Source organism: Rhinopithecus roxellana, chromosome 13, assembly GCF_007565055.1.
Source record: "Rhinopithecus roxellana isolate Shanxi Qingling chromosome 13, ASM756505v1, whole genome shotgun sequence".
Classification (NCBI taxonomy): Eukaryota; Metazoa; Chordata; class Mammalia; order Primates; family Cercopithecidae; genus Rhinopithecus; species Rhinopithecus roxellana.
In genome coordinates this window covers 81,148,696-81,170,357 of record NC_044561.1, presented here as the reverse complement: position 1 = coordinate 81,170,357, position 21,662 = coordinate 81,148,696, and the positions used below count along the sequence as shown (strand labels likewise).

General features: G+C 42.1%; 1 long non-coding RNA gene across 1 annotated transcript; it reads left to right on the top strand.

Moving 5' to 3' along the window:
* Positions 1–228: 228 nt before the first annotated feature.
* LOC104666936 lies at positions 229–20,707 on the top strand. Its single transcript, XR_748617.1, has 4 exons — positions 229–423; positions 14,523–14,772; positions 19,429–19,507; positions 20,552–20,707. It is a non-coding gene; the product is annotated as an uncharacterized LOC104666936 (long non-coding RNA).
* The last annotated feature ends 955 nt before the right edge of the window (positions 20,708–21,662 follow it).

Sequence of the window (21,662 nt, the reverse complement as noted above, 5' to 3'; positions counted from 1 at the left end):
TATTTGTAGTATGTGAGAGTACGGTATAGTATACATTTTCCCCCTTTTAGTATCTAAATGGTTTATAATGATTTCCCCTCTTTCATTCTTGGTGTAATCTGTCTTCCTCTACTCTCCTGACACGCACTTTGGGCCGATCCCACCTCCAGGTGCAGAATGTGGATGGCAATTCCTATGGGCCAATCTGAGCATTGCTTTCACTTGGCTGTCCTGATTGCTTTGAATGGAGACAGGAAGACCAATCAGGCAGACGCAAAGCATTTTGCTGAGATTGCTGACACTATATAAACCCTGCACTCTCAGGGAGCAGTAGAAATCTTGAGAATGGATCCATTAGAGTGTAAGGCAGACGTGAAACATGGAGAAACCAACTTCTAATGACAGCTTGGAGCATCTGGATCTAGTCCCAGACTTTTTAGCTATGTGAGTCAATACTGTCATTATTTTTTCTCTTTACTTTTTAATTAAATCAGTGAATTGGATTTTCAGTTAATAGCAACCACCAGTCTTAAGTGATATGATAGCCTATGCTTTGTTTTGTTGAACATATAAGTCTCTCAATGTTGGTATTAGAATCCATTATTTTCCACCTGTAGTGGTTAGATTGTACTAATGATGTGTATTCCATAGTCTTACATCTGCTACTATTTTTATGGATAAAAGGCTTTACAACCTTTTAAAGGAGTAGTATCCGTCTTCCATTTTGTTTAAAAACAGAACAAATATACAAAAACAGATAATGGTATGAGTACTGCAGTTGAAATGCAATTAAGGATTCTTGAGCCTACTTGGTCTTTATACCTCTTTCCCTGTTCTCCATCCCTATGTGGCATCACAAGAAATCTTAAAGCCTGTAAAATATGGAGCATAAAAGACTGTTCTGTCATTTATCATACAAATAGGGTCACTTTTGAGAATAAAAGAAAACATTCTTAATAAATATATTCTGTGGAAAAGGCTTAAACAGGGGTGATACCAGGAAAATTGGGACACGTGGTCATCCTGGTTCTATACCACAAGAGTTGAAATGAGAGGAAAGTATGGTTAAGTCAGAAGAAATGGATTCTGGCCCCATTTCTACCATCCACTAGCTGTGTATTCTTAAAAATTTACTCAACCTCTCTGAGCTTCAGTTGTCTTCATTAGTGTGTCAGAGAGAATAGTAATTACTACCTCACTGGAGGTTGTTGTAGGGTCATAGTTATGAAAGATCATAGTTATGAAAGTGCTTTGTCAACCATAAGACACAATGTTACTAGTGGCTTTTATTGTATGAAATAACCGATCTAATTATGATTACTCTAACAATGTGGTTGTACTTAACTTTACACAATAGATGAATTCTCAGAAAAAAGTTGAGTATGAATGGTTTTGTAAATTGCCTCTTACTTAAAAAGCTCACTGAGAATTGTCTGAGAAATTCTTCTACAAGTTCAGAATTATTTTGTAGAATAAAAAGTTACCCCATGCTTATATCTTATATATCAGAATTTGCTTTTAAGCAAAACATATCTCTAATATCTTCAAGGATTTGTCTCTCCAGCTAAATGTGGAGAATGAGGTATTTTATAAATGTTAGGTTACCTGGCCAGGATGCAAGCTGGGGCTAGGGTTGGAGGAGGAAGCCCTTTTCGGGACCCAATATGGCCATGAAAAAAAAAAAAAAGACGACATAAATTCTTGCAAAGCAGGACCCTGTCGGTTTAATTTATTTCACATTTGCCCTGGAAGCACGAGGCTCCAGTGGGCTAATGAGTACGAGATGCTGTTGCAGACAAGAGGCAACCTACGCATGCTGCTTGTATGACTGGCACCCAAATAGGCTTCCTCGGTTGGTGAACTGTCAGGTTTCCAATTCTTTCGATGTGTCTGTAGCCTTGGTCTGGCCAGGCCTGCCTTGTACTCCTGGATAGACATTTAGGAAATGTGTCCTATCCCCATCAGCACAGTCATGCACCGGTCTTCTTTTCCCATATGTGTGTGCCGCCATCTGGGACAACTTAGCCATTGTCTGTTAGGGCCTTTGATGCTTGATTATAGGGAAAGAGGAAAACATCAGCTACAATAGAGCAATCTGTTCTCTTTGGGACATCAGTACAATCTTTTATCCTCTTTTTCTTTTTTTCAATGTACATATTTTTGATCATCTTCACATAGGGATGAATATTGGTAATGGAATGTATTCTAGAATTCTTTCTCTTGAAAGGAATGAACCTCTCCACTTACCCTTGTTCATAAGATAGTTTTGCAAATATGATCTTGCTGATAAAACACTGATTCCAGTTCTCTTGTCCTCTTTTTGCTTACTGACTGCCCAAAGAATCTAAGATTTCAAAGCATAAATGCTGATAACGTAGTTTTTCCATTGCTTTAGCTCTGTATTTCCACAGAATTTGTTTATTGTTTTCAGTGGTAAAACTTTCATCTTCAACAATAGTTAGATTAATTTAAAAACATCTTTACAGTGGTATATTGTAATAGATATTAGCAAATTTCCTGCAGAAATGTTGTTGTATTCAGATAGAACCAAATTTATACTGTACTATTAAGTGTATGTGTTAAGTAGGGGGTGACTAAGTTCCAAGGTCATATATACTTTGTAATTTTATTTTGGTGGAGAAATAATAAATAAAGTGATGTACACCAAATAATTACAAATCATGATCTCTGTGGGATAGAACCACAAAATGCTTTTCTTTCTTTTCCTTCTTCTTTTTTGTTCTCCTTCTCCTCTCCTTCTGTTTGCTTATTTGCATTTTTGAATTATTTTATAATAAAATTGCATGACATTTATAATAAATCCCACTCTATAAAATAAGTTTACAAACATAGAGGAAAGTTTAACAGTCTATGAACTTAATCTCCACCCAGAAATGGTGTGCTGTGGTAGGGCCCAGTCAAGATGACAATGGCAATGGGAAGCTGGAGTGACAGATGGCACACGATGGCAAACAGCCCATACACGTTAGTGCTTTCTGTGGAAAATAATTTTGTATAACTGTGAATATCTTTTATAATTTAGGAATTTCTACATTGTTAAATCAGGATAGCCAGTACAGCAGAGATACAGGTATCCAATATCCCTTTCATCCTTCTTCCTTTAGTAATAGTTTATCTGAGTGTATACTGAGTGCGGTCCCTTGTCCAGAGGAACCTTTAAAGTGCTGGTGGCCACATGCTAAACTTACAGTCAGAGGTATGTGAATGGCGATGGTGGATATCACCTCTCAGTCCTGCACATATCTTTCCTTCTGTCCCTTGTGCTCTGCACATGGCAGTGGGTGCTGAAGTAGCCACATGAGACCAGGAGGTGCAATCTAATCATTGAGGACAGCAAAGAGAGAACTAAGGAAGTTGAGTCCTTGATGCTGTTGAGCCACCACATCAGTTCAGAATTGCCTAAGCCTATGTATTTAAGCAAGCGAGAAAGAAATCTTATCTTGTTTAAGTCACCATTGGTACGGGTTTTTTTTTGTTATAACCATTGAAACTATATCCTAATAATAGTATATTAGTATAATTTTATAATATGTAATATAATTTTATAACAATATGTAGATAGACATATGTAAATATATGGATGGATGGATCTATAGATAGATTGATGAATGAAGGGAAAGGTGGATGGATAGATGAATGAATGGATGAACGGGTGGATGGATGGATAGATGGATGACAGATGAATGAATGGTGGATGAATGGATGGATAGATGGATGGATGGATGGATAGATGGATGGATGATTAGATAGATGGATGAATGGATGGATGGATGGTGATATGGTTTGACTGTGTCCTCACACAAATCTCAACTTAAATTGTTTCTCCCAGAATTCCCACATGTTGTGGGAGGGACCCAGGGGGAGGTAACTGAATCATGGGGGCCAGTCTTTTCCTTGCTATTCTTGTGATAGTGAATAAGTCTCACGAGATCTTATGGATTTATCAGGGGTTTCTGCTTTTGTTTCGTCCTCATTTTTCTCTTGCCGCTGCCACATAAGAAGTGCCTTTTGTCTCCTGCCTACAGCCCTCTGGAACTGTAAGTCCAATTAAAGCTCTTTTTGTTCCCAGTTTTGGGTATGTCTTTATCAGCACTGTGAAAATGAACTGATACAGATGGATAGAATGGGTGGACTCAATCTTGTTACCTTTCCTTTACTTCACCCCGTTTTTCTACCCTCTGCAGGAAGAGCCCACCTCACTTCTCAGTCTAAGAGAGTGGCAAGCACTGCTGGGCTCTTTCCACACCTGTTGTGCCTCAGTTTTCTGAAACATAGGTTGTGTGTTTCTAATCTGGCAAATACTTGAAAGAAAAAAAATCCTTTTTAAAGCCATTGTAAACAGATATTACTTTAATTTCAGCAATTTGCCTTGGTAAAATTTGGGAATTGAAATGTAAATAACTGGTTATGTACAAATCGACTGCTTTGAGGGCCAAACCTGTATACCTGGTCGCCTGCACGGATTTCACAAGGGTTACTTCCTGTGCCAGTCCAAGTGCACAGCACAGGGCAGAGCATTATGAACACACAAAAAGAAGGGAAAAGTCAGAGAGAGGGAAACTGAACAGTGAAGATGCAGAGGAGTAAGAGAGTCCTGAGAGCAAGCAACCAGAGAGGGAGTTGAGGCAGCACTCAGCCTAGAGGGCATGATAGGCCAAAGCATAGAGTTAGGAAGTGTTGAACACTGGAGGCTGTGACAGTGAGGGCAGCTGGCTTGGCTAAAGGAAGAGTTTACGTAGGAAGTGCAAGGAAAAGTCCCTAGAAGGCTGAAGGCAGGTATTGAGCCACCATGGATAGACAGAGGATGCCATCTGAATATTATTTCTTCTCTACATCAGGACTGTAGCTCTGTTAAATAGATTCCAAACCTCTTGTTTTCATGCAGATGTCTTTTTGGAATTGTGATAGAACATGAGGCTATAAAATTCTAGGCGCAGTGTTCTAAAATCCTCAAGACAGACTAAGCTTTGCATACATGGTGTCAAAACAAGCAGGTCAAACCACTTTATTGCTTGCATAGCAGACCCTTTCCCAGCCAGGAAGCAAAAATCATAAGCTGTTTTTCTATTCCTTTTCCTGCATAGCATGGTGGCTGGAGTTCTAGCTCTCATTTAAGTTCCTCCTACTTAAGTCGTGGAATCCAAGTAATTGATCCAGTATCATCTATCACCACCCTTCTTGTCATTGTGGTCTGCCAGGTTGTTGAGGGAGTGTCACATCATCCCAAAGACTGTGGTCCCAGACCCACCGTGCAGAGGCTCCAAAACCATGCTCTAACTGGGCTTGCACTAGATTGCCAAAAGGGCTTTCTCTCCCTCACTGCAGAATGTGCTGCTTCCTTTTACCTCCTTCCTTCTGACTGACAAAGGAAGCCCCTTTCTGATCATTAAATGGCTCTGTTAAGTTATACCCTTTAGAGCATTTTGGTTTTGCTGGGTGAGGGAGCAGGGGTAGTCTTCACCTTTTCTCTCTTTCCACATAATGGCAAGGGCAGTTCCTCAATGTCCTGAAGCCTCTACTGACATTTGGACCCTAGGTCCCTTCTCTCTAGATTGAGCAACAGATGTGACCTATGTGTTGTAGGGTTTCGCCATGCAGATAAAGTACTAACCTTGCTTACACAAAACCACATTTGCATTTGTGTAATTTTTGATTGGTTGGCTCAGTAGGCATCGGATCACTTGTTGCCGGGTGTTGGGGGGGGGGGTGCTTGTTGATGTACAGATAGGGAGGTTCCATCGCCAGTGTTTCTGGTTCAGAAGGTCTGGGGTAGAGCCTGAGAATTTGCATTTCTAACAAGTTCCTGTGTGAACTGCAGAATTGCATTTTAAGAACAACTGTTCTGGAGCACCCTTGCCTTAATAATGCTGCAGAGACTTTCTGGGTCGGTCCTGGTATCTTGTGGCTCCTCTTCTGCTGTGTTGATTTTTGAACAGCATGTGGAGGAAAGATGCCCTCTCCAGGGTGTGGTGAGGAGTGAGGACAATGTGAGCATGTCTGAGCTATAGTGGGCATGGGTGATTCAGTGAGGACTGACTGGACAACAGTGTCCCTTCCTGAGAGCATCCCAGCAGGCCAGGCAGCAGAGCTATTAAATAAAAATCCGTAGGAAACATTGACATTGGATCCCTCCTGAATGTTTGTTCTACAAATGTGGAATGTTTGTCTCATCCAGAAACCTCAAAATTACTTTGCCATTAGCACCTGTGTGAGTGGCAGGCCTTGCATCATTAAGATTGCTGAAGGAAAACGCTGCCTCGCCTTGGTTGAAGGAAGCATTAAAAATTAATGAGGTATCAGTACTCACGGTTTGATAAACTATGAAACACCTTCCTTATGCTTCCGCTTTTTCAGTTGCCTAAACCTCTGATACCTCTATATCAGACATTTTAGAAGACCAAATGTTAACTGTAGAGCTATGAACGTCAACAGAAAAATGAAAAAGAGAAAAAAAATTGCATTTTCTTTTGCAGAGGATTGGGGAAATACAATGACATATTTTATATTTTTTATTTGAAGGGTCATGTGGTTCAGACCACACATGGGTGTCTGCACTTTCTGCTTATACCAAGTGAATCAGATGGGATGGTAAGAGTAATTTGTTGGAATATTTTAGCAACAGTGAGGGTTACAGGCAGATGACCTGGGAGCTGGTCTCCGCTGTTTACTCCTCTGGCTCTGAGATGCCTTCACAAAGTTCTGTGTTGTGACACTGACAGCTTGCCTCTAGAATGCTGTGACATGCCACCTAGAAGCTTTGTAGGTCTGGAAATATTCACAACGTGTGCACGTTCAGCATTAGACTGTATGTGGCCATTCTCTCTGTCATAAGGGAGTATATGCAAAAAACCCTCAGATGTCTGTTCTGCTCTGTGGTCTTGTCTGGGACAATTTTGATGAGCTGGCAGCCTAGGACCAGTAATATTTTCTTGATTCTTATTTATAGCTGAAAGCTCTTTATGAATGCTCTTCAGGGGTATGTTTTCAATGTTCTTGGTCAGTTGGTAAGTGTTACAATAATATCTCTTTTGAATTTGTAACTATTATGCATTATATGTGGCTGCTATGAAGATGGATACTAATTATTGTTCTCAGATCTTTTCAAATATGAGCTCATTTACTCCTCAAGCAATCTAATGAAGTCAGTGCCATTTTTATCACCATTTTACAGACGAGGAAACTGAGGAACTGTCTGTAACTTGCCCAAGGTCACACAGCTGGTAAGTGGTGTACCCAAGGCTAGAACCCATGCTCTTAACTACATGAAACTACTGATGGCTTTTCTGATGAGCTTTGACTTATAGAAGCCACTTGCATCTACTCACAAGCTTGTTATTGAACCCACTGGGGTCAAAAGCACTTGTGTGTTTCTGAACAGAGAGGTGAAGTGAGTGGGCTCATCTTAAAAGCTTGTTTTCATTGCTTTAGAATCAAGTACAAATGCTTTAGTAAAGCCTTCTAGGACTTTTCTCAACTTTTCTGAGGTTCTCTCCCAAGCCTCCCTCCCTGACCACATAAGCCTGCCCAAAGCATGCTGGGGACATGATGCTCTACACCACTGCTCCTAGGTCTCTTCATCTAGTGCTGGCCTGTCTTGCACTCTCCTTGCACACCTTTGCTGGGGTGAATTATGTTCTAGAGCATCCCAATTTGAGTGTCAGATTTGGTTACACATACATTGAGATAATGGTCCCTGAACCCTGGGCAACCGGGCATGTTCTGGGGCTGCTGGAGCCCTTGTTCTGGCCACTTCCAGCCATATAAACATACGTTTTTCTTTGCTGAGGAACTGATCTGCTTGACTGCCACATCTGGGCTCTGTCGAAGACCATCAGCAAACAGAAGAGAGATGGGGCATTTCTCCCTCCACTCCCTCCCTGCCTTGGGATCACAGTTCCAGTAGCAGCTGCACCCTTCCCTTCTGGTGGGTGCTCCCCCGTGCAGCCCTCTTCCTTAGCTCCTAGTGTCTCCTAGGGCAGTAATAGATCCAAATTGCTCCAAGCTGCTGTTCGTCTCTGGGGGCCTCCCAACCCTTGTTGGTTCACTCTGCCTACATTCCGTCTGCTGCCCCTTGGACAGTGTTTCTACATTTGAACCATATGGGTGAATTCCATATTCTTCTGGGACCCTGACTGATGAAACTCCTTCCTCCCAAACTGTCTGAGCTTTGTCCTCCAACTCACAAATGGCCACTAGCAGATTTTCCTATTCAGCTCACATAGCCTAGGTCCCCCCTTATTGAATGGAACACAAGATACCCTTTAAATCATTTGAATCACAATGCAGACTTAAGAGTTCATCAAATTCTTGGGAAGGGGCAATGTTGGATTCCTTCTCCTCCATTTCCCACCATACTCCCTTTGTGGCAGATCACAGGCATGTGTACAGTATAGTGCAGATTCTCCCTTTATCTGAAACACAACCCAGGGGCCTGGGTCTTGTTTTACTTCCCTTAATGTCCATGTGGTTATTGATGCACTTGTCTTCGCTGGTAATCTATCACCTCCACTAGAGGAGAATGGGTATCTCTAGGGCTAGTTCAAAATAAGTACTTCTTAAGTGAAGGAAGGAAGGAAGAAAGGAAGGAAAGAAGGAAGGAAGGAAGAAAGGAAGGAAGAAAGGAAGGAAGGAAGAAAGGGCAGCTGGCACAAGTTGGGGTCCATCGTTTAGTCACAGAACAAACAAGCATAAATGGTTCCCACCGTGATCCTCAAAAACTTTAAAATGGAGCAGTCCTCCTTTTATGGGCCCTGAAGCAATTCAGAGGCCTCGTTCTCTCTTTGATACACTTCCCTCATTGCCAGGTGACAGTCTGGAGGACAACGAGGCATTGAGTACCTTGCCCCAGCTGGGCAAGCTGCTGAGCAGAGAAGTCAGCATTCCCAACATCCCGCCCGGCGCTCTCTTGACTAAACCACATGGGCTGTTTTTCTTTGCTCTTGCTTGGACCACTGGGTTCTTCTTGACTCAGACACCACTGATCCTTTTCCCGGGATCCACACCCACCTGCTCCCTGGAGCCAAGTTTTGTGAGGCGTGTGGCTTTTTTTGGAATGCTCAGTCACCTTGGAGCTCCTGCCTCATCTCAGGACAGGAGGATTTGCATAGATAAATTATCACCATGGGACACCAGTGTGTGTCCCCAAGCCTTCAGTGCAGTTCAGACAATGGATTTTCTGCAGCTCACTTTTGTTATGCATGGTGAAGAGGAAGTAGAAATCCAAATTTTCAGAATATAAGCCTTCTTCACAGGAAACGTATTTTGGAGCTCACTACACCATACAGGCTGCTGATTTAATACAACCAGCAAATGTGCAAATCTCCGAGGAATGGCAAATGCCATCCACCTTCACTTTTTTCACCTTCCTTCTCCTCCTCCTCCTCACCTTCATTTTTCAATAACCCAGTTATTTGTTGGTGCATATAAAAGTAAACAGAAAATGAATAAGCTGTGAACTTTGAAGGAGAATTTTTGAGTTAGAAATCTGAAGGGGGAGAAAAGGCCACAGAAACAGGGTAAACAATAAAGGCAAACATTTTAGACCAAAATAGCCAGTAGACAGCAGCTGAGAATGGACCTCATTGCTGGTAAAGAGGCCAAAGTGGATTAAATTGATCAAAACAGTGCTTGGGAGATAGCAAGGAATTTTATTTTTTGTTATTTCTCTTCGAAAAAGCAGGATGGAAGATTAGACTTCTGTAAGAACAAACGTTTGAAACTTTTCTATCTATTGCTACTGTTTCTGTGCTTTGCCTTTGATGTTAGTTGTGAAACGTGTTTTTCTCAGTATAGATATATATGTATACTTTTATACAAATACATACACACACACACACACACATATATATTTCCTTTTCTTGTTGAACCATGATAGTAAAAATGATTAGTGGAGTTGAAATCTGCAGCAATGCATAGAACGCTTTTTCCAGTGTTTAGGATAGCTGAAATATGCAATAATTGATTTTAACATGTGCTGTAATTGGTTCCATATGCATTGCTGTCAACTATGATGCATAATAATTAAACTGACATGTTCAAAAACTGGCCACTGAAATGATCACTCCCTGAATTTTCCAACTGTGCACAGCTTGCTGCTTCTCCACTCCCTAGCTTCTCAATCAGGAACAGCATTGCCAGGTTTTATTTTGCTGCTGGTCTCCTTCATGTTTTATCTATTTTTCCCCTCAGATTTTAAATTACCTCCTGGAGTGGATTAAGACTCTTTCCTCACCTTCATTTTCAGATGGTCACATTATTTCAGCAGTGTTGGATCTATATGCAATTTCCTAAGTCATCATAAATCAGATCTAAACTCATGAGAATGGTCAAGAATTTGATATAAAATAAGACACAGGAGCAGATCCATAAAAGTTCCATATTTTAGTCCCTCCATCCCCAGTTGAACCATACTTGAACTCTAATTAGAAAATTCACTTGGAGAAAGAAAGCATAGTATATGATACACATTCACCTCTGGTTCCCTAACATATAAATGACAATATTCATATATTTGACCACCTTTCTGCTTATTTCTGTGATCATCAGAATGTATATGAGCATCCAGGATGGTCTTACCTTGAAAGCCTGATTATCTTTCTTTTTTCTTGTGTAAAATCAATCTGATATCATTGTAAGGGCATTGAACTAGGATCTGGGGCAGCTCTGTTACTATTAATAGTGTTAGTAAAGTCCTCTGGGTGTTAGCTTTCTCCTTGGTAAGATTTATGGAAGGGATAATACTCTTTCTACTGTCACCTCAAGGTTTAGCCTGATAGAATAAGATAGAAGCAAGATTGAATAGTGTGGCCTTTGGTTCCTGAATCTCTGTTCTGAACTAGCATGGGTCATGTCTGTGTTTGGACTTTGGGTTACCATAATCTGCTGTTTTAATTTCACCAAGAACTGCATCCCCCTCAAATCCCCCGGTGTCACACCTTCTCTAATCTGTTAACCACATAAATGGGTCCTGTGATGGCAAAATGTTTAATAACAAAAGTTAGTTTATCATCATCCATGATAACTAGAAAGTCATTAGTTATCAATGATACATCATCAGGATATATCATTGCTCTGAGGCTCTGTAAGGCCAATGCTGGGAGAAGGGACATAGCAGCCATCTCTCCACTATTTCCACTGGGAACACCAATCTTCCACTCATTTTTGTCATGGGTCACTGGTGGGGATCCCTAATTTCAGTGACCTTTTTGTTGCTTAGAGCATAGTTCTGTGATGCAGACCTGGTTAATCATAGTGTCTCTTCTGTCTGTCTGTGGAACATAGTCCACGCTGTAGCAGAATAACCAAGCTAGACCCACAAGGGTTTTCTCATGCATTTTGAAAGCCAAAAGCTATGAGGTAAGATTCCCCATCTCCTTGGAAATGAGCTGTGAAGACATAAGCCTGGCGACACTGGGCCGCAGGAAGAAAGCCATGCTCTCCACTGTGTAAAGGAAGGAGAGATTGAGCCCCACACGTGGGAGGAGTGGAATTGAAAATGCTGACTAATGACTTTGGAAACTGTCAGGTGATTTGTGGAAGAAAGAACTTACTCCACATCCTACTGGGATCTTATTTCCTGATTACATTCCTTAGGAGGCAAACTTTCTGGAGCTAAGGAAGTGATTGGGAAGGGAAACTAGTTCTTTATCTTCCTCCATCCTCTCATGTTCTATTTTCTGAAAGGGAAAAGTCACTATTTCATACCTAAGGCTAAGCAGGGATCTTGCTGCTACTTCAACAGGCATTCCAACTGGAGTCCTGAGCCTACTTTTCCTTCTTATTTTGTATCTTTATTCTTGTTGGATCACCTTTCCTTTGGCTATCAGAATATTTCTCTCCACCCCACTCCCTGGTCAACACGATCTTGGAGTCAGAAGACTTACCCATTACTTTTGAGCAATGTTTGGATGGTGTGTAGTGCATCTGCACTGGTTCTCAAACCGAGGGTGCATCTTAACACCCTAGAGAGCCAGTGAAAACACAGATTGCTAGGCCTGACCACAATAGGCCCTGATCCAATAGGTCTGGATGGGGTGGAGAGTCTGCATTTCTAATAAGTCCCGAGGTTATACTGAGGCTACTGGTCTGTGGAGCATACTTTGAGAGCTACTACTGAGATGAATGCCAGATTAGATTAAATGTTGTGAGACTCAAGTCTTGGCCTTTGGGCAATCCCCAAAGCCTCTGTGGGCTTCACTTTACCTAATTAGAAAATGGATGATTTGATTAGGTGATCTTAAAATTTTCTTTAAGATGCCTCCAAGTCAATTAACTGATCACGAAGTTCTATTTGGAAGGACTGCACTGTCATGACAGTTTTCTTTTTCCCTTTGAGACAATTATAGTTTAAAAAGACAATTATCTAATTTCTGCAGAAATTGTGGAAGTGGTTAGACAGCAGCAATAGAATAGGGTACATATTACATGCTATGAATTCTAAGGTCCTGACATAATACTCTGCAATTAAGCTTTTCATCTGGAGGTTGTATACTGTTTTGTAATAATTTGCTCATTAATCAGGCACTAGTTCTAGAATTTAGGAAACACCTGTTCAGTAGCTTCTCAACCATGATGAAAAGTAGACAGTATTAGAAAAATACAGTAGTGGGAGAGTAGAAGTTTGAGGGAAGGAAAAGAGATGCTCTAAGCACGAAGTGTGCTTCTCCACCCCTCCTGCTGCTCCATTCTGAGCTTTCCTGGCAGATCTGGGTGAGGAGTCAAGAGAAGGTTTGAAAGTTTGTGTCCGCAGCTAGATAAATATCATTAGTGTAGAGATGGATTGTGGTGGCACCTAGAAGGTCCCACCTAATTTTGAAAAGAGAGGGAGAAAAAGAAATGTCTGAAGACATCTTCTGGAGTTTGGAAAGGACCAAAAAGTCATTGCATCTGGCTTTCCTCTATCACCCCAAGTTCCTGCACAAACCACCTACATCCCAACAGCAACATAAAATGAACATTTTATGAGTGAGAACAGGAAACTGTGGCTATAACAAGGCTTCTTTCCCCTTTTCTTTAGAGTAGGAATAAGTGATGGATGTAAAGACAAATATGAAACAGTAATTTAGAAAATAATTTCTTTTCATGCAGGAGCCACTTTTTGAGAACCTGGTGGTATTTAAGAATACTGATCAATAAGTATCATAGAGTATTCATGAGTTGATTAGATACATATGTATTGGGTATCTAACATATCCTAGCAATACGTGAGGCACAAATTAACCAAACAAAATTACTTCTATGTTTCAGGAGATAACAGTTGAGATAGGAAGAGGACAAGTAAAGAGATAATTTCATAAGTTCCAACAGGAGTGAACACAGGCTACCACAAGGGAGCCTTGCAGGTGTGAATATCAGCAAAAACTCACTGTGGAAAGTAGTGGCCTCGAGCATGAGTGGAGGTTGGGTCAGGCAGGAAGAAGGTACTCTTTTTAGACTTAGCATCAGACACAAAGGCTCAAAGAGGTGAGTTCATGAAACTTTGATTGTTAAGTATGAGTGGTGGCTAGAATTGAAGCTGCAAGGGAAAGCATGGGTACCTATTGGCTTTATTTTGACTCACTAGTTCATTACTGGTCCCAGTTCCCAAAGAGTCTGGTTTTTATTGGTGAGATGGGGGTGGTTGATCATGGAATTAACTGACATCTATCTGTAGCTAAGTAACTGGCTGGGTTCAGAGCCCTTCCTCTCATGGACTGCTTAACTTCTCTCCTGTACATTGTTGCTGTCCTTTTATGATGCTTTTCCTCCCTGCCTAGGCATGGTTTCTCCATTACATCCATCCTCAACCCCTTCTCTTCCTGGCTTTACTTTGAAGCTAACCTCCTTGCTCTAGGTATAAATTCATTTTCCAAATAGATACATATGACTAATGTCTATAGGGAAATATTACATTTTAAAGGAGAAGGAGAGAGCAGGATTTGCTGCAGGTTGGAGAACTGTTTTCCAAGGGTCTGCCTTTCTAATGTGCTCACAGGTGGTGCTGATGTTGCTGATGCCTGGCTACATTTTGGAGAACCTGGAGTCTTTTTTCAAATGATGGTTGATGAAATTATATTAAACCCAAAATTTAGGTTCTCCAGTGCTCTCCTTTCTTTTTCTTTTTCTTTTTTTCAGACAGAGTCTTGCTCTGTCACCCAGGCTGGAGTGCAGAGGCATGATCTCAGCTCACTGCAACCTCCAACTCCCAGGTTCAAGTGATTCTCCTGCCTCAGCCTCCCAAGTAGTGGGGATTACAGGTGCACACCAACATGCCCGACTATTTTTTGCATTTTTATTGGAGAAGGGGTTTCACCATGTTGGCCAGGCTGGTCTCGAACTCCCAACCTCAAGTGATCCTCTCGCCTCAGCCTCCCAAAGTGCTGGGATTACAGGTGTGGGCCACTGTGCCTGGCCCCATGCTCTCCTTTCTAAAGGGGAAGAACCTTTTTGTAGCAGAGGAATCATTCTTGAAGGACCCAAGAGTCTTTTTGCTAGACTTCCTATTCTTACAGTTGCTTCTAAACTTAATTCTTTCTGGAAAACAGAATAACTACAAGATAAAATCTACATCCTGAAAGGGTTGAACCCATCTTGAAAATGGCAAAATCTCCATCCTGGTGATCACTGGCACCATCATTCCCAGCACAGCCATCACTCTATGGGATCCTGGGCACTGCTTGGCACTAGGAAGGTGAATGACTTTAAATTATGATTCCTGTCCTCAAGAGACAAGTCACATTGTTGAAACGCTGACATCAATGTACAAAGATTCATAATCATAAAGGGTAACTTTTGGTAAGTCATTATAATCTTATTAATTGCTTCTAGTGGTAAGTCACATCAATGCTGCATTTTTCCAGGTTTCAGAATTTAGCAGGCATTGAATATGTCACTGTTTGGGTATTACTAATGGAAGAAGTGAGGTTTCCTTTTTAACTGTGTTTAGTATTTTGCTTTTGGCTCCAGAAATGTCATAGAAACACCTGACTTGGACATATTTCTAGAGACTATCATTTTATATATAAAATTTAGTATGTTATTTAGACTGATATTTTATAAATCATGCTCTGGAATTAAGCTGAGTAAGGCCAGGAAGAGACAGGGTTGAGGATGGACGTAATATAGGAACCATGCCTAGGAAGCAAGGAAAAGCATCATAAAAGGACAGCAACAATGTAGAGGACAGAAGTTAAGCAGTCAGTGAGAGGAAGGGCTCTGAACCCACCCAGTTTCTTAGTTGCAGATGGACATCAGTTAATTCAGTGATCCACCACCCCATCTCACCAATAAAAAACAAACTATTTGGGAACTGGGACCAGTACTGAACTAGTGGGTCAAAATAAAGTCAAAAAGAAGCCCACTGCAAGAAATACTCCTCTAAATAACAAATTTTGAGAAACAAGTAATCACACAGACACACCATGTGCTGTTATCTTTTCAGCACTAGCTCTGTGTTATGGTACAGTTAGGGAGAGGATGAGGAGGGCTCTTCTTTGAGCACATTTCCAACAGTCTTTTCATGGTATGCAGTAGTTGTTTACAACAATGTTTCTCACTTTAATGTGCACACAAATCATGCAGGATCTTTTGAAATTCACATTTAGACTCAGTGGGAGCAGGTGGGGCAGGAGCCTTGCGGAGGTGATGGGCTCCTAGGCATGCCAATGGCCTGTAGTCCTTGGATTGCACTCTTAAGTAGCAATGGTTTAGAATACGGTGAAAATACGTTAGAAGGGGCATTGTGAAAGCATGGGGGTTCATCTGTTCAAGGAACAACAATGACAAAAAATGGTGATTAAATGCAACCACATCTAAATGAGGTAGCCAGGAGGTAGACCCAGCTTCTCCATGAACAGGCCACATACCATCTCCCAGGGCTGCCTCCAATGTCCAGCCTAGCTGCGCTCAGGCCGTCGGGGCTTGCTGGACTCTCCTGGCAGGGTGGGGTCGGGACTCGAGTAGGTTGGATGCTGATAGCAGAGAGTGTGATTCTCTGGTCTGATGACCCAGAATCACTCCCAGGAGCACCTGTGCATGGAGCACAGACTGGAATCCCAGGTCTCCCAGGAGGAAGGAGTCATCCCTGGTCTCCGCATCCCCCAAATGCTGATTCTGTGTCTGCTTGTGGATGGGTAACAAACAAACAACAAAGGGCCGTCTCAATTAACCTGCCACACAGAGCAGAATACCATAAACTCTCTTTTTGGATGAAGCTTTTTTTTTTTTTTTTGAGATGGAGTCTCGCTCTGTCACCCAGGCTGTAGTGCAGTGGCGAGATCTTGGCTCACTGCAACCTCTACCTCCTGGGTTCAAGCGATTGTCCTGCCTCAGCCTCCCAAGTAGCTGGGACTATAGGTGCATGCCACCACACCTGGCTAATTTTTGTATTTTTAGTAGAGATGGGGTTTCATCATGTTGGCCAGGCTGAACTTCAGACCTCAGGTGATCGACCCGTCTTGGCCTCCCAAAGTGCTGGGATTACAGGCGTAAGCCACCATGCCTGGCCTGGATGCCACTTCTTATGATGCTTATAATCTGGTGCCCTTTCAGAAAACTGAAGCCTTGAAGACCTAAAGTTGCTACATTGTTCTCTCTCCCAAAGAGGAAAGCAAAGGGAAGGTCTAGGCCAGCACTTTCCAAAATTCAGTGTGCATAGGAACCACCTGCGGAGTTAATATGCAGATTGAGATTTGGTAGTTCTGGGTGGGGTGGGGTGGGGCCCAAGAGTCTGCCAGATGCTCCCAACTGGTGCTGATGTTGCCTGGCTACATTGTGAGTAGCAAGGGCAAGCAAACTAAGTGACCCTCTTTGGTGATCTGCAGAGTCGAAGATGAGGCGTCTTTCAGGCCTGAGTCAGACTCTCTGGGCTGTAGGCGCCCAGGAGCTGCACAGCTGTGTAAGATTAGAAATCTCAGTGCTGAGCTGGATGGGGCCAGGGCCAGTTAATGGCATCATTTCATTGTAGTAACTACAGCAGGCCAGAGTCAATTGCTGTTTAGTCAGCTTTCCCGTGTTTGTTGACTTTGGTATTACTGATTTATTAAAGGAAGAGGAACTGTGTTGGATATCAGAAAAGTGTTAGATAGGGGGAAGTAGAGTAAATCGAAACCTCTCTCTCTACACTCTCCAAATCCGTCCCCCATGCCCACCCCACCCCCTTGTTGCCAAGTTATGAGATCTTGGGCTGACTTCCAAGTTCACAAAGTTCAAGTGTGGAAAAAGCCAACTAATCTGGAAAATCTCCTGGTGTGTATTTTTCTTTAACAATCTGGGCTGATTTTAAACTTAGCCCACAGTAAACTGTGCTCAACAGGCATTTTCATTATAGACACTTGCTGCTGCATTTTCCAAGGATTTCCCCTACCCTGCTGGTATTGCTACCAGATACAGAATGGAATTTGTCAGGACAAGCCATGTATTAAACCATTAATTCAGTTAGTGCATTAGGAGTAGGAAGACTGATTCTCTGCATTATATTTTGGCTGTCAGGCCTGATTTGAGCTTATTTCTCATTGAGTATTCCATATCAAAGGCTGGGATGATAGAATTACAGGACACTGGGACTTTCAATCTGGAAGGGACCCTGGAGACCATTTAGTGCTGCCTGCTCGCTTCACAGATGAGGAAACTGTATTTTTCAGTCTTAAGAGCTTGAGCAAATACTCAGCTTTTGATATGCACATGCAGTTGCCATTCCCATGTATGGGAGTTATGTGTGTGCTTGAAGGGAGTCAATAATGGATCTTTCCTATTTAGTTTTCCTTGATCTTGGCTTTAGCTTCATCAAAGTCTGTCATACACACCCTCTGGACAGCATACATTTTGCAATAATATGCAAATGTCTTGGTTCCTGATAATAGTGGAAAAGAAATGTGATGTTTTTACTTAAAAGACACTTTACACAATTTAATAGCAACTGTATCTCTGGCATCTATAACAGATGCTATCCAGTGCAGACAACTTTTTCAAGTAACCTAGCTGAATTTTAGCTGCTGAAATTTTCTGTATCATTTGATGATCATATTTCATTTCAGACTTTTGAACACGACAGATTGTCCACATGGATCTCATTTTGCCATATTTTATTGATGGCCTGACTCAGATCTTTCAAGGTCTCACTAACCTTGAAGGAGTAGCTTGTTGTTTAAATTTTATGACACAGAGATATAAACTGCCTGCAAATTTTGCAACTCAGTGGTGATGAACAAAGAGAACTTTTTATTACTACTTATTACCTATGGTTAAGGAACTAGCAAGAGCTGTTACTTTGCACCCATTCCTGGGACAAAATCCCAAATTAACTTTATAACAAGCACATGTGTAACAAGTGAGACCTACATTTTTTGTTTGCAAATCTAAGCTCAGTGTAGTGCTATTGCACTTACGCCTTCCTGTGGCTGCCCTGATTCCATAATAATGACAGGTTTCTCCCTCCTGGCCTTGTTATTCTGGGTCAGATGGCCCATCACCTGAGAATCTGAATAACATTGAATGGAAACTACAGAAAGAAGACAAATAAAAAATACTACCCACCACCCCCGTCTGACCATGAGAAAAACATCTAACAAATTCAAATTGAAGGACATTTATTCTACAAAATTCCTGGCCAGTACTCCTCAAGGCTGTCCAGATTATGAAAAACAAGAGGATTGACAAATGGCCAGGGTCTCCCAGAGGCTCAGGATATAAGATCACTAAATGTGATGTGGGAACCTGCATAGGACAGAGCGAAGACACTTGAGGCAGCCTTAAGGAAGTGTGGACTTTAGTTAATAATAATGTGTCCATATTAGTTCATTGATTGAGTCACTTTTGCCACACTAACGTAAACTGTGAACAATAGACGAAACTGGGCTCAGGGTATAGGTGAATTCTGTGCTATCTTTGCAACTTTTCTATAAATCTAAAATTATTCTAAATTTAAACGTTTACTAAAAATAATGCTTGTGCCCATTCAGCCTCTGCTGACACCAAGCAAGTGTCTGTGATAGGTCAAGTTTCAGCTCCACTATTTCATTAAATCTTCAGAACGACTTTATGAGGTATTTATTGTTATTCCCATTTTATTGCTTTGAAAACAGAGAAACTGAAGTTCAGGGAAAGTAAACGTTTCTATGTTGATTGAATTCCCTTGGCTTAAAAATGGCAGAGCTATGATTTTAACCCTCATTTATCTGACTCTAAAGCACACACTTATTTCAGTTCCCCATTTGGTTCTTAGAATCCTGTCCTCAAGAGATGGCACAGAGGTTGAGGAAATGGGATGGGAATGGTGGGAATGGCCTGCGTGTAGCTCAGTAGGACTGTGTCTGGTTTCCTGAGCCATTGAAGTTTCCCAAGGAGGATCATGCGGCCTCTATTTTCCCTAAAGGCTAAGGTCCAGGCGAGCTTTAGGTGAGTTTTCCCATTTCCTTGGATTTCATTGAAAAAAAAAAGAAATTCCCCCTGCAGTGGCCATGGGTGCAGTGTCTGCCATGCGGAGGAGAAGTTGCTGGTTGTAGCAGCAACACTCCAGCTTACCTGGAGCAAAGTAAGTATGGTCATGCTGCATCCTCTTCCAGAATCCCTTCCACTGTCTGTGCATCTGGGTCATTGGTGAGCCTAAGGATGTCCTGAGTCCTGGTTTCTTGAGATTCTGACTCAGTAGATGAGAGGAGAGCACAGAAATCTGCATTCAAAATTGTTTATTGATGATTTGGCCGTGAATCTCTGTTCTAAATCTGAATCTCAGAGAATCAACTCTTGTTCTCACCTCAAGAAAATATAAAACCAACCTCAACACAGTTGTCTCTTGAGTAGGTAGCATTAATAGACTGTCTAGGCCAGGAGTCCACAAACTATACCTCTGGTTAAATGGCCCACAGCCCCACCTGCCTGTTTTGTAAATAAAATTTGATTGAACACAGACATGCCATTTGTTTATTTGTTGTCTGTGGTTGCTTTCTTGCTACTATGGCACAGTTGAGACCGTATGGCCCTAAAAGTCTAAAACGATAATCTGACCCTTTACAGAAAAAAGTTTTCCAACCCGTGGTATAAAAGATAGAAAGGATCTGGAAGAATAATTAGTCACAGTTAAAGGGAAAAGGAGTCCAGTTGCTCTCAAGCTTCAGTGTACCCAAGAATCTCCTGTGATACTTGTTTAAAAATGCCACCCCTTGAGATTCTGATTCAGTAGCCTGGGCTGAAGCTAAGAAATATGTATTTTTAGCAAAGTTTTGAGACACATGGTCCTAGTCACTAAGAATACGGACCCTGACAATAGCTAGACCTGGGGCCATAATCCTCTCTAGAGGTCTGTGTATATTTAATTATTACTGCATATTATATTTGAACAAATATTTAAAAAATAAAACTAAATATCACTTTTATGAACTAAATCATGCCTGACTCCCCTTCCCCCAAAATTCATATATTGGAGCTCTAACCCCCATATGACTGCATTCACAGATAGAGTCTTTAAAGAGGTAATTAAAGTTAAATGAAGTCATAAGTGTAGGGCCCTAATCTGATTGGACTGGTATTCTTATTGGTAGAGAAAGAGACACTAGAGATCTCTCTTTCTTCTCTACAGGTGCACAGAGGAAAGGCCATGTGAGGACACAGCAAGAAGGTGGCCATCTGCAACCTGACCAGCAAGACCTCACCAGAAACCAACCCTGCTTGCACAGTGATCTTGGACTTCTGGCCTCTAGAACTGTGAAACAATAAACTTCTGTTGTTTAAGCCACTTGGCCTGGGGTATTTTGTTACAGCAGCCTGAACTGACTAATACAATCACTAAAGTATCAAAAGGCAGAATTAAAAGCGTTATAACTGATCCCGAGCAAGATGGTCAAATAGGAACAGCTCCAGCCTCCAGCTCCCAGCTCGAGCGACACAGAAGACGGGTGATTTCTGCATTTTCAACTGAGGTCCTGGGTTCATCTCACTGGGAGTGCTGGACAATCGGTGCTGGTCAACTGGTGCAGCCCAACCAGTGAGAGCTGAAGCAGGGCGAGGCATTGCCTCACCTGGGAAGCACAAGGGGGAAGGGAATCCCTTTTCCTAGCCAAGGGAAACTGAGACACACAACACCTGGAAAATCAGGTAACTCCCACCCTAATACTGCACTTTACCAAGGGTCTTAGCAAACAGTACACCAGGAGATTATATCCCACACCTGGCCTGGAGGGTCCCACACCCATGGAGACTCCCTCATTGCTAGCACAGCAGTCTGCAATCTAACTGCAAGGCAACAGTGAGGCTGGGGAAGGGGTGCCCGCCATTGCTGAGGTTTAAGTAGGTGAACAAAGCCGCTGGGGAAGCTTGAACTGGGTGGAGCCCACCGCAGCTCAGGGAGACCTGCCTGCCTCTGTAGACTCCACCTCTGGAGACAGGGCATAGCTAAACAAAAAGAAGCAGAAACCTCTGCAGATGTAAATGACCCTCTCTGACAGCTTTGAAGAGAGCAGTGGGTCTCCCAGCACAGAGGCTGAGATCTGAGAATGGACAGACTGCCTGCTCAAGTGGGTCCCTGACTCTTGAGTAACCTAACTGGGAGACATACTCCACTAGGTGCAGACCGACACCTCACACCTCACACGGCTGGGCACACCTCTGAAACGAAGCGTCCAGAGCAAGAATCAGACAGCAACACTCGCTGTTCAGCAATATTCTATCTTCTGCAGCCTCCGCTGCTGATA